The sequence below is a fragment of the Oncorhynchus clarkii genome, chromosome 14 (assembly GCF_045791955.1).
Source record: "Oncorhynchus clarkii lewisi isolate Uvic-CL-2024 chromosome 14, UVic_Ocla_1.0, whole genome shotgun sequence".
NCBI classification, from domain to species: Eukaryota; Metazoa; Chordata; class Actinopteri; order Salmoniformes; family Salmonidae; genus Oncorhynchus; species Oncorhynchus clarkii.
This window is the reverse complement of record NC_092160.1, coordinates 2867250-2876539: the sequence shown is the minus strand read 5'-3', so window position 1 is coordinate 2876539 and position 9290 is coordinate 2867250. Positions and strand designations below refer to the sequence as shown.

The 9290-nt window shown below is 43.1% G+C and overlaps 1 protein-coding gene across 1 annotated transcript in view; it reads right to left on the bottom strand.

Moving 5' to 3' along the window:
- Window positions 1–252: 252 nt before the first annotated feature.
- LOC139366126 (coagulation factor V-like) overlaps window positions 253–9290 on the bottom strand; it is a 60986-nt gene continuing 51948 nt past the window's right edge. The window contains exon 8 of the mRNA XM_071103252.1: window positions 253–1902. The gene's annotated coding sequence lies outside the window, so the exon portion shown is untranslated. The remainder of the gene's footprint in view (window positions 1903–9290) is intronic.

Sequence of the window (9290 nt, the reverse complement as noted above, 5' to 3'; positions counted from 1 at the left end):
TTATAAGGAATTTGATGTTTAGCATTTACTTTTACCTTGTACTTTTACTCATGTATGAAAATGTAGTTATTTTTCCACCACTGTACTTAAGTACATTTTACATCTGATACTTTTACTCAAGTAGTATCTTACTGGGTTACTTTCACTTTAGTCATTTTATATTAAAGTATCTTTAATTTCTCAAGAATGACAATTGAGAACTTTTTCCACCTCTGTTATTACCTACTGTAAAAAGTATTGCAGAGGATAAAGTTGGATATTGAAAACATTATTCATTACATTTCACATTTTTTTCATAGGCACCAATTCAACTTAAAAGTGCAACATATTCTCACATTTCAAATATATCAAGCAATGGCAAAAACAAATCTACAGCACAATTTTTTTTGCACATCTGCATACATTAATCGTTTCATAATTCACCCACAGACATTACATCCATAGAAAGACTGGGACACAGAGTGTATGAAAGGCCTAGCCCAATATTGGACTAAATGAGCCTAACTTTACTCCTTACAGGCTGACTACACCACTCGCGTGCGTTGCAAAATAAATGTGGAAATCTATATTATTCAATTATTGCACCCACACTGCTCGTTCGTGCCAACGAGCGTCTGCGTTGCCAAGGGCTAAAATAGAAGTCAGTTCAATTTATGACGCAGATCGCGCTGCAAGTCCTGCCTCTCCCATCTCCTCATTGGTTTATAGAAGTAGGTACCCACGTGCCATCTCCTCATTGGTTATACCCACGTGGGTGACTGAAAGATGAACGAGGTCAGTGGCGGTAATGCAGCTAATTTATGAAAGTTGCCAATCGCAATATAAAGTTAAGAGAAGAAAAAGCATAGAAGGAGGAGAGGTGACTAGAAACGATTCGGTTCACCGTTTTATGTGTGGATTAATTGTCAGAGTAGAGGACCTTGTACATTTCAGGTAAAATAACAACTCAATGTTTATATCCCAGGACATATTAGCTAGCAACAGCAAGCTAGCTAAATCGGACAAATTAGCTAGCAAGTGCAAGCTAGCTAGCTAAATTGCCATAAATGTTTAATGCTTTTCGACCTGTCCCCAAATTAATGTAATTGGTTCAGAGTTTGTTTTGATATTTTAAGCTGCGTGTCGTGATTGCGTTTGGTGTGGGTTGACAAAATACATTTATGCATGATGGCGCACGCGCGCAGCCGGTTTCGGTTCGGTGTTAGCCCAAGGACCTTACATGTTCTGTTTAAAGGGCGAATTGGCTCTAGTAGCCAAAAAAGCGAAACACTCCATCTAAACTTGAATTGATTCTCAATTGTGGTATGATTCTAGTCATAAATCCCTCTACTTTCATATATCAAAATGATTTCACAAACGCAAAATACACGCTTAAAAACTTTTAACACAGTTGCAGCCAACAGTATTTTCCAGTGACAACACATTTGTGGTGTCTGTCTTCCATTTAAACACAGGTGTTCATAGATGCAGATAGCTACACTGAACACAAATATAAACGATACATGCAAATCAAATCAAATGTATTTATATAGCCCTTCGTACATCAGCTGATATCTCAAAGTGCTGTACAGAAACCCAGCCTAAAACCCCAAACAGCAAGCAATGCAGGTGTAGAAGCACGGTGGCTAGGAAAAACTCCCTAGAAAGGCCAAAACCTAGGAAGAAACCTAGAGAGGAACCAGGCTTTGTGGGGTGGCCAGTCCTCTTCTGGCTGTGCCGGGTGGAGATTATAACAGAACATGGCCAAGATGTTCAAATGTTCATAAATGACCAGCATGGTCAAATAATAATAATCACAGGCAGAATAGTTGAAACTGGAGCAGCAGCACGGCCAGGTGGACTGGGGACAGCAAGGAGTCATCATGTCAGGTAGTCCTGAGACATGGTTCTAGGGCTCAGGTCCTCCGAGAGAGAGAGAAAGAGAGAATTAGAGAGAGCATACTTAAATTCACACAGGACACTGGATAGGACAGGAGAAGTACTCCAGATATAACAAACTGTCCCTAGCCCCCCGACACATAAACTACTGCAGCATAAATACTGGAGGCTGAGACAGGAGGCGTCAGGAGACACTGTGGCCCCATCCGATGACACCCCCGGACAGGGCCAAACAGGAAGGATATAACCCCACCCACTTTGCCAAAGCACAGCCCCCACACCACTAGAGGGATATCTTCAACCACCAACTTACCATCCTGAGACAAGGCCGAGCAGAGCCCACAATGATCTCCGCCACGGCACGAGGGTAAAAAAAAAACACGCCCTGTTAAGAACTCTTTTTTTAATTTCATTTTTTATATATATTGACTTTCAATGCCAACCCAGACAGGAAGATCACATCAGTGACTCAACCCACTCAAGTGACGCACCCCTCCTAGGGACGGTATGAAAGAGCCCTAGTAAGCCAGTGACTCAGACCCTGTAATAGGGTTAGAGGCAGAGAATCCCAGTGGAAAGAGGGAAACCAGCCAGGCAGAGACAGCAACGGGGGGTTAGTTGCTCCAGAGCTTTTTCATTCACCTTCACACTCCTGGGCCAGACTACACTCAATCATATGACCCACTGAAGAGATGAGTCTTCAGTAAAGACTTAAAGGTTGAGACCGAGTTTGCATCTCTCACATGGGTAGGCAGACCATTCCATAAAAATGGAGCTCTATAGGAGAAAGCCCTGCCTCTAGCTGTTTGCTTAGAAATTCTAGGGACATTTAGGAGGCCTGCGTCTTGTGACCGTAGCGTACGTGTAGATATGTACGGCAGGACCAAATCAGAGAGACAGGTAGGAGCAAGCCCATGTAATGCTTTTTAGGTTAGCAGTAAAACCTTGAAATCAGCCCTTGCCTTGACAGGAAGCCAGTGTAGGGAGGCTAGCACTGGAGTAATATGATCAAATTTTTTGGTTCTAGTCAGGATTCTAGCAGCCGTATTTAGCACTAACTGAAGTTTATTTAGTGCTTTATCCGGGTAGCCAGAAAGTAGAGCATTGCAGTAGTCCAACCTAGAAGTGACAAAAGCATGGATTAATTTTTCTGCATAATGTTTGGACAGAAAGTTTCAGATTTTTGCAATGTTACGTAGATGGAAAAAAGCTGTCCTTGAAACAGTCTTGATATGTTCTTCAAAAGAGAGATCAGGGTCCAGAGTAACGCCGAGGTCCTTCACAGTTTTATTTGAGACGACTGTACAACCATTAAGATTGATTGTCAGATTCAACAGAAGATCTCTTTGTTTCTTGGGACCTAGAGTTTAAAAGTAGAAAAAAGTAGAAAGTAGAAAGTTTGCAGCCATCCACTTCCTTATATCTGAAATACAGTGCCTTGCGAAAGTATTCGGCCCCCTTGAACTTTGCGACCTTTTGCCACATTTCAGGCTTCAAACATAAAGATATAAAACTGTATTTTTTTGTGAAGAATCAACAACAAGTGGGACACAATCATGAAGTGGAACGACATTTATTGGATATTTCAAACTTTTTTAACAAATCAAAAACTGAAAAATTGGCCGTGCAAAATTATTCAGCCCCCTAAAGTTAATACTTTGTAGCGCCACCTTTTGCTGCGATTACAGCTGTAAGTCGCTTGGGGTATGTCTCTATCAGTTTTGCACATCGAGAGACTGACATTTTTTCCCATTCCTCCTTGCAAAACAGCTCGAGCTCAGTGAGGTTGGATGGAGAGCATTTGTGAACAGCAGTTTTCCGTTCTTTCCACAGATTCTCGATTGGATTCAGGTCTGGACTTTGACTTGGCCATTCTAACACCTGGATATGTTTATTTTTGAACCATTCCATTGTAGATTTTGCTTTATGTTTTGGATCATTGTCTTGTTGGAAGACAAATCTCCGTCCCAGTCTCAGGTCTTTTGCAGACTCCATCAGGTTTTCTTCCAGAATGGTCCTGTATTTGGCTCCATCCATCTTCCCATCAATTTTAACCATCTTCCCTGTCCCTGCTGAAGAAAAGCAGGCCCAAACCATGATGCTGCCACCACCATGTTTGACAGTGGGGATGGTGTGTTCAGCTGTGTTGCTTTTACGCCAAACATAACGTTTTGCATTGTTGCCAAAAAGTTCCATTTTGGTTTCATCTGACCAGAGCACCTTCTTCCACATGTTTGGTGTGTCTCCCAGGTGGCTTGTGGCAAACTTTAAACGACACTTTTTATGGATATCTTTAAGAAATGGCTTTCTTCTTGCCACTCTTCCATAAAGGCCAGATTTGTGCAATATACGACTGATTGTTGTCCTATGGACAGAGTCTCCCACCTCAGCTGTAGATCTCTGCAGTTCATCCAGAGTGATCATGGGCCTCTTGGCTGCATCTCTGATCAGTCTTCTCCTTGTATGAGCTGAAAGTTTAGAGGGACGGCCAGGTCTTGATAGATTTGCAGTGGTCTGATACTCCTTCCATTTCAATATTATCGCTTGCACAGTGCTCCTTGGGATGTTTAAAGCTTGGGAAATCTTTTTGTATCCAAATCCGGCTTTAAACTTCTTCACAACAGTATCTCGGACCTGCCTGGTGCGTTCCTTGTTCTTCATGATGCTCTCTGCGCTTTTAACGGACCTCTGAGACTATCACAGTGCAGGTGAATTTATACGGAGACTTGATTACACACAGGTGGATTGTATTTATCATCATTAGTCATTTAGGTCAACATTGGATCATTCAGAGATCCTCACTGAACTTCTGGAGAGAGTTTGCTGCACTGAAAGTAAAGGGGCTGAATAATTTTGCACGCCCAGTTTTTCAGTTTTTGATTTGTTAAAAAAGTTTGAAATATCCAATAAATGTCGTTCCACTTCATGATTGTGTCCCACTTGTTGTTGATTCTTCACAAAAAAATACAGTTTTAGATCTTTATGTTTGAAGCCTGAAATGTGGCAAAAGGTCGCAAAGTTCAAGGGGGCCGAATACTTTCGCAAGGCACTGTACATGCTTCTAGCGAGGGCAATTCTGAGGCTTCACCAACAATTTCAAAGATTTTACTGAGTTGAGGCGGCAGGTAACCAAAAGGTTGCTAGATCGAATCCCTGAGCTGACAAGGTAAAAATCTGTCACTATGTCCCTGTACAAGGCAGTTAACCCACTGTTCCTAGGCCGTCATTGTAAATAAGAATTTATTCTTAACTGACTTGCCTAGTTAACCAAAGGTTAAATAAAAAAATATATTAAAAAACTGTTCATATCAGGAAATCAGTCAATTGAAATAAATTCATTGGGCCCTAATCTATGAATTTCACATGACTGGGAGTCGGTTGGTCACAAATACTGTACCTTAAAAAAAGAGGTAGGGGCGTTGATCAGAAAACCAGTCAGTATCTGGTGTAACCACTATTTTCCACATGCAGTGCGACACATCTCCTTCTTACAGAGTTGATCAGGCTGTTGATTGTGGCCTGTGAAAATTTGTCCAACTCCTCTTCAATGGCTGTGCGAGGGAGGCAGAAGGATGGATGAACCCTGCAGAACCCTCAATGTAGGTCTCCATAGCCTTGGTCTCCGGACCCGACAGAGAGTACAGTTGTCCCCGGGGCGGAGTGGTGCCTGGGACAAGGTCAATCCCGCAGTCATAGGGTCGGTGCGGCGGAAGCTAAGTGGCCCAGGCCTTACTGAACACCATCCGGAGGTCCTGGTATTCCGTGGGAATGGCAGAGAGGTCCAGGGCAACTTCCGAGCCCCCAGGAAAACATCCCGTGGCAGGCTGCGCTGACTTTAGGCAGTGAGCGTGGCAGAACGGGATCCAATCCATGATGGCACCAGCAGACCAGTCTAAGGGGATTGGGTCGTTGGAGCCAAGATAATCCCAATACCACGGGAACCTGAGGCAACTTAATAATCAGGAATTGGATCGTCTCGCTGTGGTTCCCTGACACCTGTAGGTATTGTGGGTGACCTGGCCTATAGAGCGCCCATCCAGCACTCTAACGTCTATGGGAATGGAGAGGGGCTGAGTGGGAATGCCTAGCTCAGACGCCAGAGTAGTGTCCATAAAGCTCTCATCAGCCACAGAGTCGCTGAGTACCCGGAGAGATTTTGTCTGGTTTCCCCACAGCAAAATGGCATTAAAAGGGGTGCAAGTTAAAGGGAGAGGAAAAGTTCTCTGTATGGCCCACCAGAGCACTCGGTCCTACCGGTGAGCCTGGTCTTTTAGTGGACAAGTCTTCATTTGTAATTGTTTGTTTTGTCTTCTTAATTGATGTTGGACCCCATGAAGATTAGCTAACGTAAACAGCATTAACTAATTGGGATCCTAATAAAAATTCACAAAATTTACATGAGATGTCTCATCACGGTATCTCTGTACATTCAAATTGCCATTGATAAAATGCAGTTGTGTTCGTTGTCCGTAGGTTATGCCTGCCCAAACCATAACCCCACCGCCACCATGAGGCACTCGGTTCACAACGTTGACATCAGCATACAGCTCCCCCACACGGCGCCATACATGATGCCATAACGCGTGTCTGCCATCTGCCCTGATAGTTGAAACCGGGTTTTATCCATGAAGATCACACTTCTCCCGCATGCCAGTGGCCATCGAAGGTGAGCATTTGCACACTGAATTTCGGATACAAAGCCAAACTGCAGTCAGGTCAAGACCCTGGTGAGGACGACAAGCACGCAGATGAGCTTCCATGAGACGGTTTCTGTGCAAACCCACAGTTTCATCAGCTGTCCGGGTGGCTGCTCTCAGACCATCCTGCAGGCAAAGAAGCCGTATGTGGAGGTACTGGGCTGGCGTGGTTACATGGCGTCTGTTTTGTTTTATCCTAATACATGTTGTAAGATTCAAACAACATTTTATAAACAAACTGAGGACATTTTCCCGGAGGTTCAACCAATTGAGGACAGCTTGGCAGTCTTAAGAGTCAAGTTACCTTTATTTTTTATTTGAGACAATTCACACACTGCAAGGCCCCTCCTTGTTGGATATTTGCACTAAGATCAGGCAATCATAGGGAGCTGAATAGCATGTCTTTTGGGAATCCAGTCTCAGTGAGATCTGGTGCAGTGAAAAAAAACATTTATGACCATCAGCATAGCTAGTGTAACAGTATAGCTTCTGTCCCTCTCTTCGCCTCGAACCAGGGACCCTCAGCACACATCACCCACGAAGCAACAGTCACCCACGAAGCATCGTTACCCATCGCGCCACAAAAGCCTTGCAGAGCAAGGGGAACAACTACTTCAGGTCTCAGAGCGAGTGACGTCACCGATTGAAACACTATTAGCGCGCACCACCACTAACTAGCTAGCCATTTCACATTGGTTACACTAGTACAAACCTAGCTATTACCAGGCTGGTTAGTAGGAACCAATACACCTTTAACATCAGAGTATCAAAGAGAAAAAACAAAAATGTTCACACAAAACCTACGGTCAATGACAATAGATCAATGATATAAAAAACTTTGGAGTACTTTAAATGAAATTATGGGCAGAAAGACAAATTCAACTCCATCTTTCATTGAATCAGATGGCTTATTAATCACAAAACCATCTTACATATTGTGGATTCAGAGCTAACTATCTAATAGAACTCAGAGGGTTTTCTTTAATGGTGTACAGCAGGACAGCTCTTTAAGCCCTCTATTTTTACCAATGACCTGCCACTGGCATTAAACAAAGCCTGTGTGTCCATGTATGATGATGACTCGACCATATACATGACAGCAACCACAGCTAATGAAGTAACTGAAACCCTTAACAAGGAGTTGCAGTCTGTTTTGGAATGGGTGGCCAGTTATAAATTGGTTCTGAACATCTCAAAAGCTAGGAGCATTGTATTTGGTACAAATCATTCCATAAGCTCTAGACTTCAGCTGAATCTGCCAATGGTGTGGCTGTTGAACAGTTGAGGAGACTGAATTACTTTGTGTTACCTTAGATTGTAAATTGTCATGGTCAAAACATATAGATTCAATGGTTGTAAAGATGGGGAGAGGTACACTACATGGCGAGGTAGACTATATGGAGAGGTACACTACAAAAGTGTGTGGACACCTGCTTGTCGAACATCACATTCCAAAATCATGGACATTAATATGGAGTTGGTCCCCCCCTTTACTTTTGTAACAGCCTCCACTCTTCTGGGAAAGCTCTCCACTAGATGTTGAAACATTGCTGTGGGGACTTGCCTCCAGCCACAAACGAGACTATTAGTGAGGTTGGGAACTAATGTTGGTCGATTAGGCCTGGCTCACAGTCGGCATTACAATTCATCCCAAAGGTGTTAGAATGGGGTTCCGGTCAGGGGTCTATGTAGGCCAGTCATGTTCTTCCTCACCGATCTTGACATACCAGGACCTCAATTTGCCATGCTGAAACAGGAAAGGGCCTTCTCCAAACTGTTGCCACAAAGTTGGAAGCACAGAATTGTCTCAAATTTCATTGTATGCTGTATTGTTAAGATTTCCCTTCACTGGAACTAAGAGGCCTAGCCCGAACCTTGAAATACAGCCCCAGACCATTATTCCGCCTGAACGTGAATCAATTCTCAACTGTGACACGATTCTAAAAACATGAATCCCTTTACTTTTATATCACAAGAAAATTATTTAATAAATGCAAAAATACCCACTTACTGTACACTGTTTTAACACAGTTGCAGCCGACAGTATTTTTCAATGACAACACGTTTGTGGTGGGGCCTTCCCCAAACTGTTGCCACAAAGTTGGAGTCACAGAATCAAGTAATTAGCACAGGTGTCTTCTGTCTGTTTACAGTAAACACGAGCTGTAACATGGCGATATGGCTGTGTGGGAACACTAACCCTATAAAAGGTGTATATAAATGTAACTATTTCTTATTATTATTCATAGCTGATATTAAAGATAATGTCCTAATGCTTCCAAAACCGTACCACAAGAGATGCGTGTCAATGTTCAGACTGCAGGTTGGGGCACGTTGGGACATAAGAGGACTTAGTTCAATGACTTACATTATGTGTAAATGTAATGGAACTGAGATTCATGATCAAGGACTAGCAGCTCATTAATTTACACACAGCTAGCTAGCTAGCTAATAATACAAGTCATTTCAAAATGTATTTACTAACTTGAATAGGTTCATGTGTATGCCCTCTAAGCGGCCAATCGTTTGTAGCGAAGAGTTGTCAAGCCGGGCTGCCGGTTCTGGTGAAAACCATCTGAATTGTTGTGCATTGACTGCTTGTCAGAATGTATGTTTTCCTCCCTATGGCTCTCGTCATTGAATGCACCTTGAGAGTACCTGGTTTACTGGGAGGGGTACGGTCCAGAGGAGTGGTGTTGGGTTCCGGTGGATGAT